A 17,409-nucleotide genomic window follows, 5' to 3' on the forward strand; every position below is an offset into this window, starting at 1 on the left:
CAGTAGCTCCTCCTTCCTCTTATATGTGGGATTTTGTCCTGCCCTGCTCCAGTTCCTGGCTTTGTCCACAGTTACTGCTCTATGTAGTTGTAGGTATGCTGTGAAGGGGGTAAGAGATGTAACAGCACACACAGGGTTACAAACTTCACACCTCTGACTGTACCTGTTTTTGCAGGTTGTCCAGCAAAGTGCCCCATATGTCTGATTTGGTCCTCAGACATTTTGTCTTGTACTGTTATTATAAGGCTACATGTTGCCCAAACCTCTAATACTCTTACAGCCATTAATGCGGACAGAGCCATATATATCAGTGAGACATAGGCTCAAACACGGGGACAAGATTTTAATATTACTCTTACAAACCTAGACAGTAGGTAGAATGGTTTTGTATTAGCATACATTTTCCAATGGGTATGAAGTCTGCATCTCACCTGTCTATTAATTTCTCACAGCAACCTTTAGTCATTTGACAATAGTTTGCCAGAAAACTGAAATGTTATGTCAAACAGCACAGATATATGAGCCATAAATGTGGACATTCTGATAAACTCTGTACATTTGTGGGGTATGGATGGTTCCCACTGACTTGTTGTAAGTACTGACACAGTTACATGACAGCCTTTATATCCTGCTGCTACACTGACTTGTTACAACCTGCTGTTCTTCTAGCCACTGTCTAAGTTACTGAGGGCTGCATGCTGTCCATATCCATGGCCCCCTGTCCCTCCATTGTGTCTTTGTCCAGCTTTCTTGCAGTAAGAAATACTGACATAGGTGTAGCTCACATGTAAAACAGTAGGTGCAGCCAGTCTGGAACTACGTACCCCATCAACTATGGTAATGTACTTACCTACTCAGCCACAACAGCCACCAGACAGTGCAGTTTACTTCCTGACAATATCAACCACAGACAAACATAGCACTTTGGCCTCTGCATACTGGGGAAATGGTACATGTCACCAGGTGGATTGGGACAGCCCAGGGATTGTGTGGTCTGCTGCTATTACCTTGCAAACATACTGTGACTGCAGTTGCATGGTGACAGGGGTGTATTGGGGTAGAGGACTCTAGCATCGACAGTCAAGCATCTGTCCTGTGACCCCACTTTATGTCATTCCGTCACATAGTACATTGGGTTTTGCTGGCTTGAGGCCTACAGCATATTAAGGGTCAGCCAGTATTGGATGGAGAGTTTCTGTTTTCCCACACAGCTGTCAGTTGTCTGCAGCTATCCAGTAGCCCACTCTATTCCCTTGCATACATGTGGCAGGTCCATATATATATATATATATATATATATATATATATATATATATATATATATATATATATATTTGCTACCACAGTCTACTACCCCATTCATTTCTTGTAAAGAAGAGTGACTTACCTTATGCCATCAGCAGTTGAGATAACAGTGATTCAGGGCTGTCTCTGTCTTTTGCATGCTGTACACAGCCAATACATGGTAAGGTACAGGTTGTGTGGTGTGGCTGGCATCCTTTTTGCTATGTATGTGAGTCAGAGTGAGGTGTCAGTGCATGTGCTATGCACTGCCTCTTTGCAAAGGCCGGGGCATACTGGGCATGACTATGTCTGCCTACAGGGATAGGTCCAGGGGGATCCTCCTCCAAGTCCCCCTGTGGCTGTGGGGACCTTGGCACTGATGGGGGGGCTGTGTGTCCCTTCCCTGCAATGTTATTGCTGCAGCTGTTTCCACAAGATCATATTGTGTAGCATGGTACATACTGTGAACATGTGTGCGCATGTGGCTGAAGAGTACTGTAGAGCTCCACCAGATATATCAAGGCAATGGAACCATGACTTGAGCAGCCCAAACACATATTCTATGATGCTCCTAGTTTGTGCGTGTTCCTCATTATGGCATTCTTCAGTAGGTGTGTGTGCTTTTCTGATGGTTGTCATCATCCACAGTTCTAGTGCATTGCCAGCGTCCCCCAGTAGATGGCCGTATGGGATGTCCCCCCTGGCAAACATCTGGTACAGCTGTGAGCCATGCCAGATGTGGAAGTCATGATAGCTGTCAGGGCTGCTAGAATACACATTCATGATAATGCTCTGGGCATTGCACATGATCTGGCAGTTGATGGAGTGATACCCCTTGCAGTTGATGTAAACCCTACCCTCTTCAGTGGATGGTGCTTTGATGTGCACCTGAGTGCAGTCTATGGCACCCAGTACCTCAGGGTAGTGTGCTACATGGTGGAAGAGACGCATATTGCTGACCCTCTCCTCAGGGGTGCAAGGTAAATAAATGTGCTCACTGGCATGTGCTTGCATGGCATCCAGGAACTGGTGGAGTACCCTGGATGCAGATGACTGTGAGATCCCCATTACATCCCCAGTTGGTCTTTAAAAAGTACCTGTAGCTAATATTCTAAGGGCTACACATACCTTTGTTTCCACTGGGATGAGTTCCCCTCTGTTGGCTCTGGGTCTGAGTTGAGGGTATCAGATCTCGGTGAGTTCTTGTAGTATGCCCCTGTCCACCCTGTAGCATGTTACAATCTCCAGCTCATGTAGCCCCTGGAAGGTCACCCTGGGCCTCAACACTCTTCTCCTTCTCAGTCTAGACCTATTGTCAGCATCATCATCTTCACTGACCTCAGCCTCAAGCACATACAGATGTAGCAGAGTAGCAGCATCCTCTAGCGTTTTGTCAGTTAAAATTCCCAAGTGTGTACTCCAATTGTGCTGAGTATATGGGAAAATCAGATTGTAGGGTGTATGCATACTTTATTCTGGTGTGCTGCTGTTGCAGCCTGTGTGATTGGCTCATTATGCTGCATTCCACCTGATAGGTATAGCACTGGGGTTTGAATGGGCCAGTGTCTGTTGAACACGGCTTATCAGTCATTTCTACTTGATTGGCTTTCCCAAACATTTTTTTTCCTATTTCTTTCACTGCTAAGCAGAGTTGTATCTGTGGACACTGTAGTCCTTTTTGCTGCTATTCAGTAACCCCAGCTCATTTACACACAGCTAATTGCATGCACCCTGGATCCTGCACTACTCCAGGGCCTGCCTCCATAGCAACCACTGACACCTGCCATTGTAATACTCTGCATCCTGGGAACTATAATGTATTATATTGCCAAATGTGTACTTCTGACGTTTTTATACTTTTTATTTTTTTCCCCATAATGGCATGTTTGCGCATCGCACAGCACCACACAAACATAATATATGTATTAAAAATTATTGAGTTTTAATGATTTGCATTGCTTTCAGGCTTCACTGGCCATAGTTTTGGCCATTTGCATGCCTATGGTACAATATCCACCCTTTTTTTCCTAGCCTTTTACAGCCCCTGTTTAATGTCTGCAGTCTGGTACACGGTTTGTATCCACATACATTTCTTGCACCAACACGGCACCTACACGCGTGCCTTTTTTCTTAATGGATTGCAAATCAACCTCATTTGCATGGTTTTCACCAGCTTATGAGATGATTTGTATTCCATGGACACCTCCATGCCGGCACACTTGTGCACACTCCTCAGCCCTGTTTCTTGGATCACTAAACGGCCATGTTCTGTATTCAGGCCACAACACTATTCCTACAGGAAAAATCGCTCCGTGTAGGCTTTAATGAATTACACCCTAAGTATGTCCTTGTTCTTTTATTACTAAATAAGTTTAAACCTTTCATTGTGGCTGATCTTTGTAGAGATATTTAAGTTCTGAGAGTACTTGCATATTTATATGGTATCACTGTATGCGCCACTCCTAAAAGCCTTGCTCGTGATCAAAGTACCATTTGTATTAATATGAATTTCACGAAAGGTAGCGAACACCAAACCAAGTAATAACCCTTGTTGAGGTCCCAGAAAAACCACAGCTCGAACAGAAGAGTTTAGTTAATGAGCTTTAATCCACACAGAAATTTCACAACAAAACCTTGGTAAAAACATGAAAATCTTCCCTGGTTAAGCGCTTTCATCTGCAAGGGAATGCAGATTTCATCAGAACCATGATCACAGTGCTGATTAACCTTTTATAATTAGTTTTGGCGCCAAAATTCAAAAAAGACTCAAAAAAACTGTCCCTGACAAAATTGTTAATAAAATGTACAAAAAATATAAAAATATGTAAATATGTAACCTACTTGTTAATACTAAAAATATATTATAAAGAATGCTTAAAAATGGTTAAAAGTAATCCATAGAGGAAAATAAAACATCTACCTGAAATCATTCCATTAATAAAAATGGTTTAATGCTAATGTGGTCATTTAATCCAGGACTAGTGGTGGCATCACAATACATTTGCCACTTGCTTTCTAATAGTCCCAAAAAAACTTTCCAGTTGCCCTCGCAACCTTTGGAGTCAATATGGTCAATGATACTAAAAAGAAAAGTATGTTCCTGCCCTCTATCTAAAACATGTTTACTGAGGGCATTATTACAATCCTGTTTTTTGATCTTATATAAATGCTCATAAATCCTAGTTTTTAGTTTTCTCTCAGTCTTCCCAATGTAATATGCGTTGCAAACAGTGCATAAAGCAATATAAACTACCCTCGATGTATTACAATTACTTATCAGGTTAACCAGTCTAGTTCTGCTGGTATTGTTCAACTTTATTATTTTGGTTTCGTTAATAAACTTACACTGATTGCACGCACCACACTTTGTTGTTCCTTTTTTATTATTAATGTCCTTATCCCTTGCTTTTTTAATAATTTTTTGCTCTCCAACGTGTTTTTAATGTTTATGGATGTCTTATAAACACATTCTGGGATAGTCCCCACTATTTTCCCTACATCTTCTGATACAGTTAAAATATTCCAATGCTTAATTAAAATTTCTTTAATAACACTTGTATATGGACTATACATAATTACACAAATATTATTGTTGTTATAATTGACTTTCTTATTGCAAATGAAGGGTTTCCCCAGCAGAGGTGGATATTTCTGTCCCCATTCCTTTTTAACAAATGTAATTATGGGTAGTAACATAGAAACTGGGTATCCCCTTTTTTTAAACATATTAAAGATGTTGTCCAATTCTTTTTCCATGATGGTTTTGTTAGATGACATATGTGCAGCACGTATGCATTGACCCTTAAACACATTTTTGAAAACGTGGGGTGGGTGACTACTCCCATAAAATAAATAATCATTGGAGAATGTGTTCTTTCTGTAAATTCTTGATTCAAACCCTTTACTACTTTTACTAACATATGTATCAAGATACGAAATCCCTTCCTTTTCCACTTTATAAGTGAATTTCAAAAAACTAGTTGTGTTGTTTAAGTAGTCAATAAAACTTTTTATAAGATCTTCAGGTCCATTCCAAAGGATGAATAAATCATCCAGGTATCTTGTGTAATATACCATATGTTTGTAAAATTCACTGGGAAATATAAGGGTTGTTACTTGGTTTGGTGTTCGCTACCTTTCGTGTGGTTCAGTATTTTATTAATCCTGATGGCTGAGGTCTCGAATTCGCCACCGGCTTTATCGGATAAGGAAGAGCTACAATCTCTGAGGGCGGAGGTTACATCCTTGCAGGCTGACGTAAGCAAGCTGTTGATTCTAGTCAGCAAGTTAGCTGACATCTCTAAACAGCAGTCCCAAGCGGGGGCTGTGGTCACTAACTTAAATGATTATAATCTAAACAGCGATGCTAAAGCTTTACCGGAGGGAAATTTTGAACTAAATAGTAGCTTGTCTAGTGAGATACCTAACGGACAACTTTCTAATGTCCACAGCACTGTTTCGGAAGGCGTTTCTGTACGCCAAATTTCTAAACATGTGAAGAAAGATTTAGTTTCCAAGGAAAATGATTTAAATAGTTCACTTGATGTGGATTGTACTTTTGATTTCAGCCTCTTTCAGCTGAATGACGAAACGCAGAGACTGGGAGCAAAACCTAAACACCGGGAAGTGGTGAAAACGTATTCTTCCAAGGCTAAACGCCAAGAAATAACTAAAGGTATTGTTCGTAAAGAAGTAGTTTCTAGTCCTAATGATAGAATCAACATTCATAATAAAAATAAAAAGGGACATGGAACAACAGTATCTAACAAATGTTCCAAATATGATGTTATTGATCATTTTTTAAATGATGAAGTTGTTTTTAAATATAGTGAAAGCAATGCTTTATGTAGTAAATCCAGAAGCAACACGGAAAGTGTATTTATCAAACATAAGATATACAATTTGGGGAAGAAATTGGTTAATATTAAAAATGTTAAAATAGACAATGCTTATTTGCAACAATGTATTGATTTACAGATTGTGCCCAAAGGTTTATGCTTCTTTAAGCTACCTTTGGGGATTGAATTTAACAATCATGTTATTTATGAATTCAATCAAATGTTTGATGAGTTTGGTTTTTTGTTCATGAGGAAACTTATGAAGTATAATGAGGAAAAAAATATCTATTTTAACTGATGAAATTGAGAAAGTTAATGAGGAAATTATTCAGGACCAAAATTTTGAACAATGGTATGATTTATATCATAAACAGTTCCAAACAGTAGAACATAGGGCAACGGATACACAAATTAGGAAAAATAAGAAAATTGAAAGGGATCTTTTTTCATATAAGAATAACAGAGCCTATGTGTGGCCGAATGATAGAGACAAACATTTTTTTTAAATAGAGAGGGATTTTAGAGGTCGTAAAGACTCACAAAGATATGAGGAGGAAGTAAATTTTCAGGGGGGAAGATTTTATCCACCTGCGAAAACTTACAGAAAGAGGTTTTAGATTTTCAGATTGGGGTATTAGAGGAGGTTGAAGTATCTTACCCCCCTAATGAAGTTTATACTCAAGACCCCTTTATTCCTAGCAATTCTCAAGATTTTCTTCCAGATTTTCCAGTAGAAGAACAACTTTTAAACAGCGAGAATATTTCACTTAGTGAGAATACCAATTTAACCATTCATACATTTAGTGGTTTTAATGTATATAATTATACGGATGTAAATATTAACGAAGAATTTTTTTCCCTGTTCAGTAAAGGGATGAAATATATACCTACGGCAAAATTCAATATTATAGATACAATTAAGGAGATGAAATTGTTTTGCCGGCGACTTAATTTGGCTATACAGTTTAATGGAATAGATGGAAGTGACAGACACAATAATGTTAACAAATACAAGAAAAAAAGTGCCTATATTCCTACCTACCATCCGAATGTAGCCAATTTTGAAAAATTAGTAAGTAAAGATATATATTGGCTCTATTCTAACATTAAAAGCAACCCAGATTATGGAGGGTTGTATAAGGATAATTTAAGTATTAAAGAAAGGGAAGTTTTGAAAAATATTTTGGCCAATCAAGATATTAGGATCATGAAACCAGATAAAGGTGGAGGTATAGTTATTTTTTCCACTTTGGATTACAACAATGAAATAAACAACATTCTCCACCTTTCTGGGAATTATGAAGAAGTTTCAGTTAACCAAGTTAATATTGGTTACAGGAGAATTGACTTAGTAGTAGAAGAATATTTATTGGATGACCGAATATCTAATGATGTTTATGAATTTATTCGAGAAGAGTTTCCAAAAATGGCCATTATTTTCGGCATCCCGAAAATACACAAATGTTTGAATAAACTCCCGTTTAGACCCATCATTTCTGGGTCTAAATCTAAGACATATAATATGGGGGTAATTATTGATGGATGGACTAAACATGTTTATGACAATGTTAGACATCTTACTAAGGATTCATGGAACTTTTTAGCAAATTTGACTCCAGATATTTGGCAAAGTGATCTTTTATTTTTGACAATTGATGTTGTCGACCTTTTTTCAAGCATTCCAAAAGAAATTGGTTTGGAATACTTTTTTGAAAGCTTAAGAAAATATTCCACCTTGAGTTGGGAGAGAATTAACCTCATTGTTGACATGATGGGGTTAATTTTGGATTACAATTTTTTGCAATTTCAAGGAGAAGTGTTCAGGCAGACCAAGGGCGTAGCCATGGGGGCCTCTTGTGCCCCTGTGTTCGCAAACTTGGTAATGTTGGAATGGGAAACATTATTTATATTTCCCAGTGAATTTTACAAACATATGGTATATTACACAAGATACCTGGATGATTTATTCATCCTTTGCAATGGACCTGAAGATCTTATAAAAAGTTTTATTGACTACTTAAACAACACAACTAGTTTTTTGAAATTCACTTATAATGTGGAAAAGGAAGGGATTTCGTATCTTGATACATATGTTAGTAAAAGTAGTAAAGGGTTTGAATCAAGAATTTACAGAAAGAACACATTCTCCAATGATTATTTATTTTATGGGAGTAGTCACCCACCCCACGTTTTCAAAAATGTGTTTAAGGGTCAATGCATACGTGCTGCACGTATGTCATCTAACAAAACCATCATGGAAAAAGAATTGAACAACATCTTTAATATGTTTAAAAAAAGGGGATACCCAGTTTCTATGTTACTACCCATAATTACATTTGTTAAAAAGGAATGGGGACAGAAATATCCACCTCTGCTGGGGAAACCCTTCATTTGCAATAAGAAAGTCAATTATAACAACAATAATATTTGTGTAATTATGTATAGTCCATATACAAGTGTTATTAAAGAAATTTTAATTAAGCATTGGAATATTTTAACTGTATCAGAAGATGTAGGGAAAATAGTGGGGACTATCCCAAAATGTGTTTATAAGACATCCATAAAGATTAAAAACATGTTGGAGAGCAAAAAAGTTATTAAAAAAGCAAGGGATAAGGACATTAATAATAAAAAAGGAACAACAAAGTGTGGTGTGTGCAATCAGTGTAAGTTTATTAACGAAACCAAAATAATAAAGTTGAACAATACCAGCAGAACTAGACTGGTTAACCTGATAAGTAATTGTAATACATTGAGGGTAGTTTATATTGCTTTATGCACTGTTTGCAACGCATATTACATTGGGAAGACTGAGAGAAAACTAAAAACTAGGATTTATGAGCATTTATATAAGATCAAAAAACAGGATTGTAATAACGCCCTCAGTAAACATGTTTTAGATAGAGGGCAGGAACATACTTTTCTTTTTAGTATCATTGACCACATTGACTCCAAAGGTTGCGAGGACAACTGGAAAGTTTTTTTGGGACTATTAGAAAGCAAGTGGCAAATGTATTGTGATGCCACCACTAGTCCTGGATTAAATGACCACATTAGCATTAAACCATTTTTATTAATGGAATGATTTCAGGTAGATGTTTTATTTTCCTCTATGGATTACTTTTAACCATTTTTAAGCATTCTTTATAATATATTTTTAGTATTAACAAGTAGGTTACATATTTACATATTTTTATATTTTTTGTACATTTTATTAACAATTTTGTCAGGGACAGTTTTTTTGAGTCTTTTTTTTAATTTTGGCGCCAAAACTAATTATAAAAGGTTAATCAGCACTGTGATCATGGTTCTGATGAAATCTGCATTCTCTTGCAGATGAAAGTGCTTAACCAGGGAAGATTTTCATGTTTTTACCAAGGTTTTGTTGTGAAATTTCCGTGTGGATTAAAGCTCATTAACTAAACTCTTCTGTTCAAGCTGTGGTTTTTCTGGGACCTCAACAAGGGTTGTTACTTGGTTTAATATGAATTTCACTCAGGATATTGGGTACCCTTGTAAGAGCCCTTCAGGTGCTTTGCAGGAGTGTCTGGTGGCAGGCATAACTACCTTATAGTCTGGGTAGAAGGGGGCATAGGTAATAAACCTGTGCCAGCCTTTACCAGGTGTGTGTGTATGTGTGTGTGTGTGTGTGTGTGTGTGTGTGTGTGTGTGTGTGTGTGTGTGTGTGTGTGTGTGTGTGTGTGTGTGTGTGTGTGTGTGTAAAGCAAATCTCAAAGAGTGTGTGTGTGTCATCTACTTGGGCAAGGACATGAAGCACAGGCTGGACAGAGTAGATACTGGAAGCCTTGCTTGGACACTCAGCTGAGATCTCAACTCTATAGATGCGCCAATGGGGACTCTTACTGGGATCTGGATAAAGAGGGAGAAACCAGCCCCGGACTGACTGTGGTCTCTGTGTGCTCTTAAGGGAAATTGCACTTGATGCAGAGGGCTGCATCTGGAAATACTTTGTGTGTACCTGTTATCCTCCCAGTGAACGTCCCCCACAGGCACCAGTGGAGAGGAATGAGGCTCCTTGATTACTGGTCCAGTGGCGGGTTGTCACAGAGTGTATAAAGATGGGTCTACCTGAAAACACCAAAAGTGCACAACGCAGACGACGAGAACACCGACACTGGAATATCAACAATGGAGATGACCAACAGTTGAGAATCCCGACGCTGAGAACACTGACAAGTTAAGGTAAGTGTGCGATAGGGACGGACTTAGGGTCAGGGTGTGGGTAAGGTAAGTGTGTGATAGTGATGGACATTAGGGTAGGGTGCGGGTCAGGTAAGTGTGCAATAGTAACTGACTTTAGGTTTAGGGGCAGGTTAAGTGAGTTAGGGTTAGGGTGCAGGTAAGGTAAGTGTGCGATAGTGACGGACCTTAGGGTTAGGGTTTGGGTTAAGGTTAGTGCATAGATAATTGTGTATGTAAGGTTTAGTGTAGGTTTGTAAGGTTTTTGGTGTGCTTGTGTTGTGTGTGTGTTTTTCGCGAAAGGTATTTGTTTTGTTGATTGTCGGGATTTTGGTTTGTCTGGCATGTGAAGTTTTGTGTTTTTGAACTTTCTTTTTTTGTCGTTTTTTTTTTTCATGTCGGTTATTTCATTGTCAGTGTGTTGGCGTGTTGGTGTTATCGGGTAGACCCATAAAGACATACGAGTCAACTGGGTGCAAATTAGTTTTTCTAATATTTTGCAAAGGATGGGTCAGATAGAGATGTGACAAAAGTTTTGGATAGATGATTTTTGAGGGGTTTAATATAGACTTGTTATCAAAGGAAATACACAATGTTGTTCACGAGACAGTAAACAATAATAATTGTTTAGAGTTTTGAGAGGGTCATCAAAAAAGTCTTTGCAATGGAAAATAAATCATCAGTGGATGCCATCAGATCAGGCTGTGGCATCATGGGGGATGCTGCTAAGGAGATTTTGTTTTTTTTTTTTCCTTCAGATGTCTTTGAAATAGAAGAGAAAGAAGGCTGTAGGTGGGAGGCTGTGGTACTGGGGATGGGTGGCTAGTGGAGTATGAGGGCATAGGTGGGAAATGGCAGAATTCATTAAGAAAAATCATTAGTCCAAATTAATCCAAAGGTGGATGTATTGTGTGTCAGTTCCTAAGGGGTAGGAAGATAGTGTCTGCCTGGTGATTTGCTGTACTCATTTCCAGAATAATTTAGAGCTGCTAAGGAAGGATTACTTAAATCATAAACTAATAGTGTCAAGTCTCTTTTTGTCTGCAGACTGGGGGAGCAGAGAAATAGATAGACTTTGCACTTTTCCAGGTTTCTTAGGTTTAGGATATGTAACTATGGGTATGACGCAAGTATCACACTGGCCACCTTCTCAGTTGTGTTCATTGTTTCACATTCTCTTCTTCATGTACTACTTTCTTGGATATACAAAAATAGACTTATGTGTGCTTCAGTTGCAGCTTTTTTACATGTAATTTGACCTGCTAGTTCTTGAATTTCCTAACGACTTCAAATGTATTTCATATTCTTTTAGTGGGCTGTGTAGTCTATATCTTTTATCATTAATGCTTACAGTATTCAGGATTTGTATCACCTCAACAGCTTTACTAGAAAATAGCTCATAAAGTTTTATTTTGTCCCTTCTAGAGCACTGAACGTGTGGGAGAAGGTATCGTTGTTATAGGTATGTATTTTAATACCTGTTTTCTACAACTTGGTCTGCTGGATGAGTCTATTGTAAATTATACTTATTAAGTATGTATCAACTGCCCATAAAAGTGCACCATCATCATCATCATTATCTTTACATCTAGATTCAGTGATTTTACTGTCATTTTTAGCCTAGAATTTTTGTCATTTTCAATTATTTTGCACTCAAGTAGGTGTTCTTCTTTGACATAGTTACAATTTTCTAACACATTTCTTGTCTTCAGACCCATTCTGTATGCATGAAGGTCTGCTCTGTCTACCTGTATTTCATTGTCTGCTGTATATTTTATCTCTGTACTATGGCTTGACAGGTTTCATTTTACTTTTACACATGCTTATGTAGCGATTTTGCTTCACTTTGAATGCATTTTCCCTTTACTTGTCAGTTACCACTGTATCTGATTTGTCTTCCAAGGTTTCTGCATACCGCCTCCTACTTTGTCTTTTGTCGGTTGAATTCACACACGTCCTTCGCTTCATAATATTGTATCTCTTTATTCTTCATCTCATTACACACTTTTTCTAAACTGTTTTCTTTAGTACTATTTCTTGTTTTATGTATCTCTGTCTTTTTGCTTTACATTTCAGAAATTTTATGTGACCTTGCAATGTGCATATTTTTTCGTATTGTCTTAGGGTAAGTAACTCTGGGCGAGACCCACAGTGAATAAGGAAGCATTGTATTCTCTGAACTGTTTTGTGTTTGACTCCATATCTCAAGTGGAAGCCCATAATTGTGGTTGCAGAATGCTTGTAAAGATTTTAAGTTCAAGCAACAAAATCTACAAAATATAAAATGTGCCATCAACCATTTAAATATTTTTTCAAGTGGCTGTACCCTGACACTGAAGACTATGCTCCCATATTCTTGCCCTATATGTACTATATGAAACTGGATGCAGGCCATAGTAACAAAGTCTGCAATAAACTTTCTGTAATAACTAACAAATCCTATAGAAGTTCAGATCTGCTTTTAAGTTTGAGGTCTCAGATACTTTCTCTATGGTGTCTAGCTTTTCACTGTGGGCTTGATTAAATTATGACCTCTGACCTATAATATACCTTAAGTACCATACTTCGGTCATACCTAGACTACACTCAGGAGAATTCACTGTGAGACTCACTTGCCTTAATGAGTTCAATTCTGCCTGCACTTCCAGCTGGTGAGAATCAGAGTCTGTGGAATGAATCACAGCATCATCTGGGTAGTCTGCAATATAGTGTTGATGGGGTTTCAAGACCTTATCTATAAGTCTTTAGATGTAGGCAGGACTCCATGGAGACCAAAGCGTAATGTGGAGTACAGGAAAAAACTCTCTGTAGTAAAGAAAGTTGTTTTCTCCTTGGAGTCATGTGACAAAGGAATTTGCCCATACCCCTTGGTCATGTCCATGGTAGTGACATACCATGCCTTTCCCCAGCACTCCACCAATTCATTCACCTGGGATATGCAACAGGTTTCAAACTTTGATATGCTATTCAGTTTTTGAAAATTGTTACAGAACCAGATAGTACTATTTGATACCAATACAATGAAGCCTTGAGAGGTTTTGTAAGGCTAGAGGCGCAGTATATCTCCTGGACCTACTCAATGTGGGGGATAATGATAGTGTAATATCACTATAAATCTGAAAAAAGTCCACATTCTTCAAAAAGGAATTCTAGGATCTTTTTGTGGTTTGGGAAACTTAGACTAGTCTTGTTCGTGGTTGGCTATGTTTTATTCTGTTCCTACGACACTAACCTCTGGCTTCCTCCAGGCTTTAATAGACTAGTGTTGTATATCTGTTCAGAATGTCTTTCCCCACTTGTTTTACCCCCTAGTTTACTTCATTAATAGACTAGTGTTGTATATGTGTTCAGAATGTCTTTTCCCACTTGTTTTACCCCCTAGTTTACTTCATTGCACTCTTCCCACTTGTTTTACCCCTAGTTTACTTCATTAATAGACTAGTGTTGTATATCTGTTCAGAATGTCTTTTCCCACTTGTTGTACCCCCTAGTTTACTTCATTGCACCCTAATAATTTGTATGGACCCTGATGCTTATCTAAAATGTATTTTTAGTGTTGGTGACATGGAACTAGAGCAGACAGATTGTTTGCTGTTCCTCTGATGGAGGAGCAGCTACCCATGCCCCATTGTCCAAGCAAGACAGGTTGTAGTACTTTGAGTGGGACAAATGTGCAGAACAAGAAACAGGCAAGACAGCTGACATACATGTAGACGATAGGGATGCAGAGTGAGAACAAAGAGGCTATGATGCATAGCCACATAGCCATTCTACAGCCAAAGTTTGTGCTGTAAACACTACTGTGAGAGCCAGTGTATGTAGACCACATGCCCAGAAGTAACACAGACTGGCACAGTATTGCAGTAGTTATGCGACTGCATTGTGCAAGGCAGTACCTACCACAGAGGTGATGGGAGGCAATGGTGTGGTGTAGTGGGTATTATCCGACAGTGACAGTTCTGTGCATAAACACACATTGATCCACATGTGTTTCCACAGGTGTCCCAGAACTCTCATAGAGCCAAATGAATGACAGCACATTGAGAAATCTACAGCACAGGAGATAGATGTTCTGTTCTTCACCCTACAGACAAGTTCCAGGTGTATCATGAACACAGATATGATGAATAAAGACTTCAGACACTATATGTCACAAGAAATGGTGCAAAAGATAAATGCTGTTGGTAGACACAATTACATAGTGCTGCAGGTGCATTGGAGGCTGACTAATATGATCTTGAATGCAAGAAACAGATCACAAGATACAGCTGTTGACAGGTTTGCAACAGGAGGGCTGCTCCCACAATACAACATCAGCTTACATAGATTACTAAGAAGTGAACTGACAGGGCATTAATTCTAGAAGAATATCTGAATGTGAAGCTGGACTGGTCAGGGCTGCCATAGTATCTGTTGGGGATGCAACAGGTGAGTACTGACAAGCAGCATAAGTAGAACATTTAGCTTAGCCACCTAGTGTATGCAGACTTCACTATGGCCTTTGCTGTCAACTGGGTAAATCAGGGCTTTAGCTCTGCACACTTGCAGCACAGGTGCTGACTCCCTGCATGTCTATAGGGCATGCACTGGATGAGTTTTATTATATACCATTGCAAAGCAAGCACTTGTGAATACCTCTGCACAATGTGGTTACAAAGAGCATACTGCATTTCTGTCACCTAGCAACACCATAACAGCAACAAAGACATCCTACACTAACAGATATGTGTTACTATAGACTATGCAAATTACTAACATGCAGTTGTATTTGTAATGCATGGTCGGCGATGGATGTTACACATGTACCAACTTTCAAATGGTTATGTTAGCTTTATGCTTTCACAGATTCCACTGACAGGGCATCCAGCAGTACAAGTCTTCTCTACCTGAGTTTAATGCATCTCTAAAGGCTGACAGTGATGGCATTGTGCACATGGCATAGCCAAAGGACACAGAGCAGAAGCATTGTCAGTAACATGGAAAGTAGACAGGGCATTCCTCTGCCCCACAGCTAAGTGGTATGCAGATGCCTAGGAAGGCACAGTGGCATCACCAGTATTTACTGATGGATGTACCATACATGTACATCCCATACATGGCACACAATGAGCAGAAACACTGCCAGCATTGAAGATACTCAAAACCTCCAAGGTGCACGCACACAGACAACACTGGGGAGATGCACACTGATGCCCATTAATGACATGAATCATGGTATTATTTGATATCAGTGTTACCCTACGCATCAGTCAGAGAACATCAGTGCTATGATCTAGGCACAGATAGATGCTACTAAGACCACATCAAGATTATGGTCTGTGACTATCCCCAACCATTGCAGGGAGTGGCAGCCCACTTGGGAGACATTAGTCAGTTCTTATGGCTGCTTGTGGATGGAAGGTATAGTTGAGGTAGGAGACAGGTGCACATTTCAGGGAGCATAGCCACTTTGTACACATAGCTGCTCCACTATTACAGCTAACCCTAGATGTTTCTGCCAGTGTGAACATGAACAACATTCTTCTGGTTCCACGAATGCCCCCTACACCTTGGTCACTCATATGGACATGTTCATCACTCTTCTGACTCCCTCATTGTCACCACCCATGGCTATGACAGGTCCCATAGATGTGCATATAATTTATCCAGCTGTATTGAGTGCTTGTCCCACATATCACAATTAAGTTCCAGAGTTCTTTAGTGGTCCACTCCCCATTAGATATTCCTGAATGGATGAACCATGTTGACAGCTAGCTACCTGCTATGACCACACAGCAAGGAACAGGGACACAATTTAGATATGGAAACCAAACATTATGGCCTCCTTAGTGCACATGTTTACATTCTTGTCTCTGCATGGACTGCTGGTACACATGGCTACACTCACTCTTAAGATCTCTATTCCATCAGCCGAGAATTTAATCCCTAACACCACACAACACCATAGACATGTTCAGGCTTACCAATGCCACTACCTATATCCCTTCCATAATTATGTAGCTAGGGCAGGGCAAAATGGGCAACTGCCATAGGCACAAAGTGTGAGAGGGCAAAATTGGCCAACTGATCCATAACACTGATTAGCCTTGACCCATGTGAGTATGACATCATTCAACTAGGTCCAGTGTGATATCACAGTGCACATGGTAGTAGTATGTACTGTTGTGGAGATGATGATATGTCCAGCCACTGAGTAGTGTATTGGGCAGCAGCATGCAACATCAAGGACAATGGTTTTCAAAGCAGCTACTAATGCATTTTGATTGACTTCAGTAGGTGCTACTCCTAATATCATCGTACAATTATAATTCTGTCCACCAAGAAATGCCGGTGGACAAAATAGGCAATAACCACAGATGATTGTGATATTTTATATGTCTTTGAATTGTGCTGCCATGTCTGCTGTCATTTACATACCTAGTAACCCTCATTAGCATATCGATACTCATTTGTACATCATTATGTGGTCATTGTCAGGACCTATCTGCTATCTACACTCCTATATGCATCCCCTATCCTAATCAACCTTCATAAATCAGACCTTAACAAACTTGAAGCTAAAATAGCTAAATTTGCCACTAAATCACCATATAGGTCACATCACTGCCAGTCCCTCAAACAGCTTGGTTGGCTTGAACTCCCACAACTCCTACACTTTAACCAGTTAAACCTAGCCCATAAAATTCTCCACCACCCTAACAAAACCCCAGCCCTCAGAGATCTATTTCAGCCATACTCCACTCCTAGATCCTTCCGCTCAGACAGTAAACATCTACTACAAGTTACTAGAGCAAAAAACTCAGCAGGAGAAGGCCTTTTCTCCAACTATACTTCCAACCTGTGGATCTCCCTACCTACTACTCTAGTCACCATTCCCGCATCATAACAATTCAAAACATTCCTAAAAAGGTCACCTAGCAAACTCCTGTCTATGCCCCTGCATACTCCCAGGATAGGCCACTCCCGAAATACTAACTCTCTTTCTAATCCCTCTGCATATCTGAATATGACCTTTCTCTAAACTATTAGCTAACTGTACCTCCATGATAACAAATACTAACAAATTTATTGTATGTATTCCAAATGA

Source organism: Protopterus annectens, chromosome 1.part2 (genome assembly GCF_019279795.1).
Source record: "Protopterus annectens isolate FY-2018-M chromosome 1.part2, PAN1.0, whole genome shotgun sequence".
Lineage (NCBI taxonomy): Eukaryota > Metazoa > Chordata > Ceratodontiformes > Protopteridae > Protopterus > Protopterus annectens.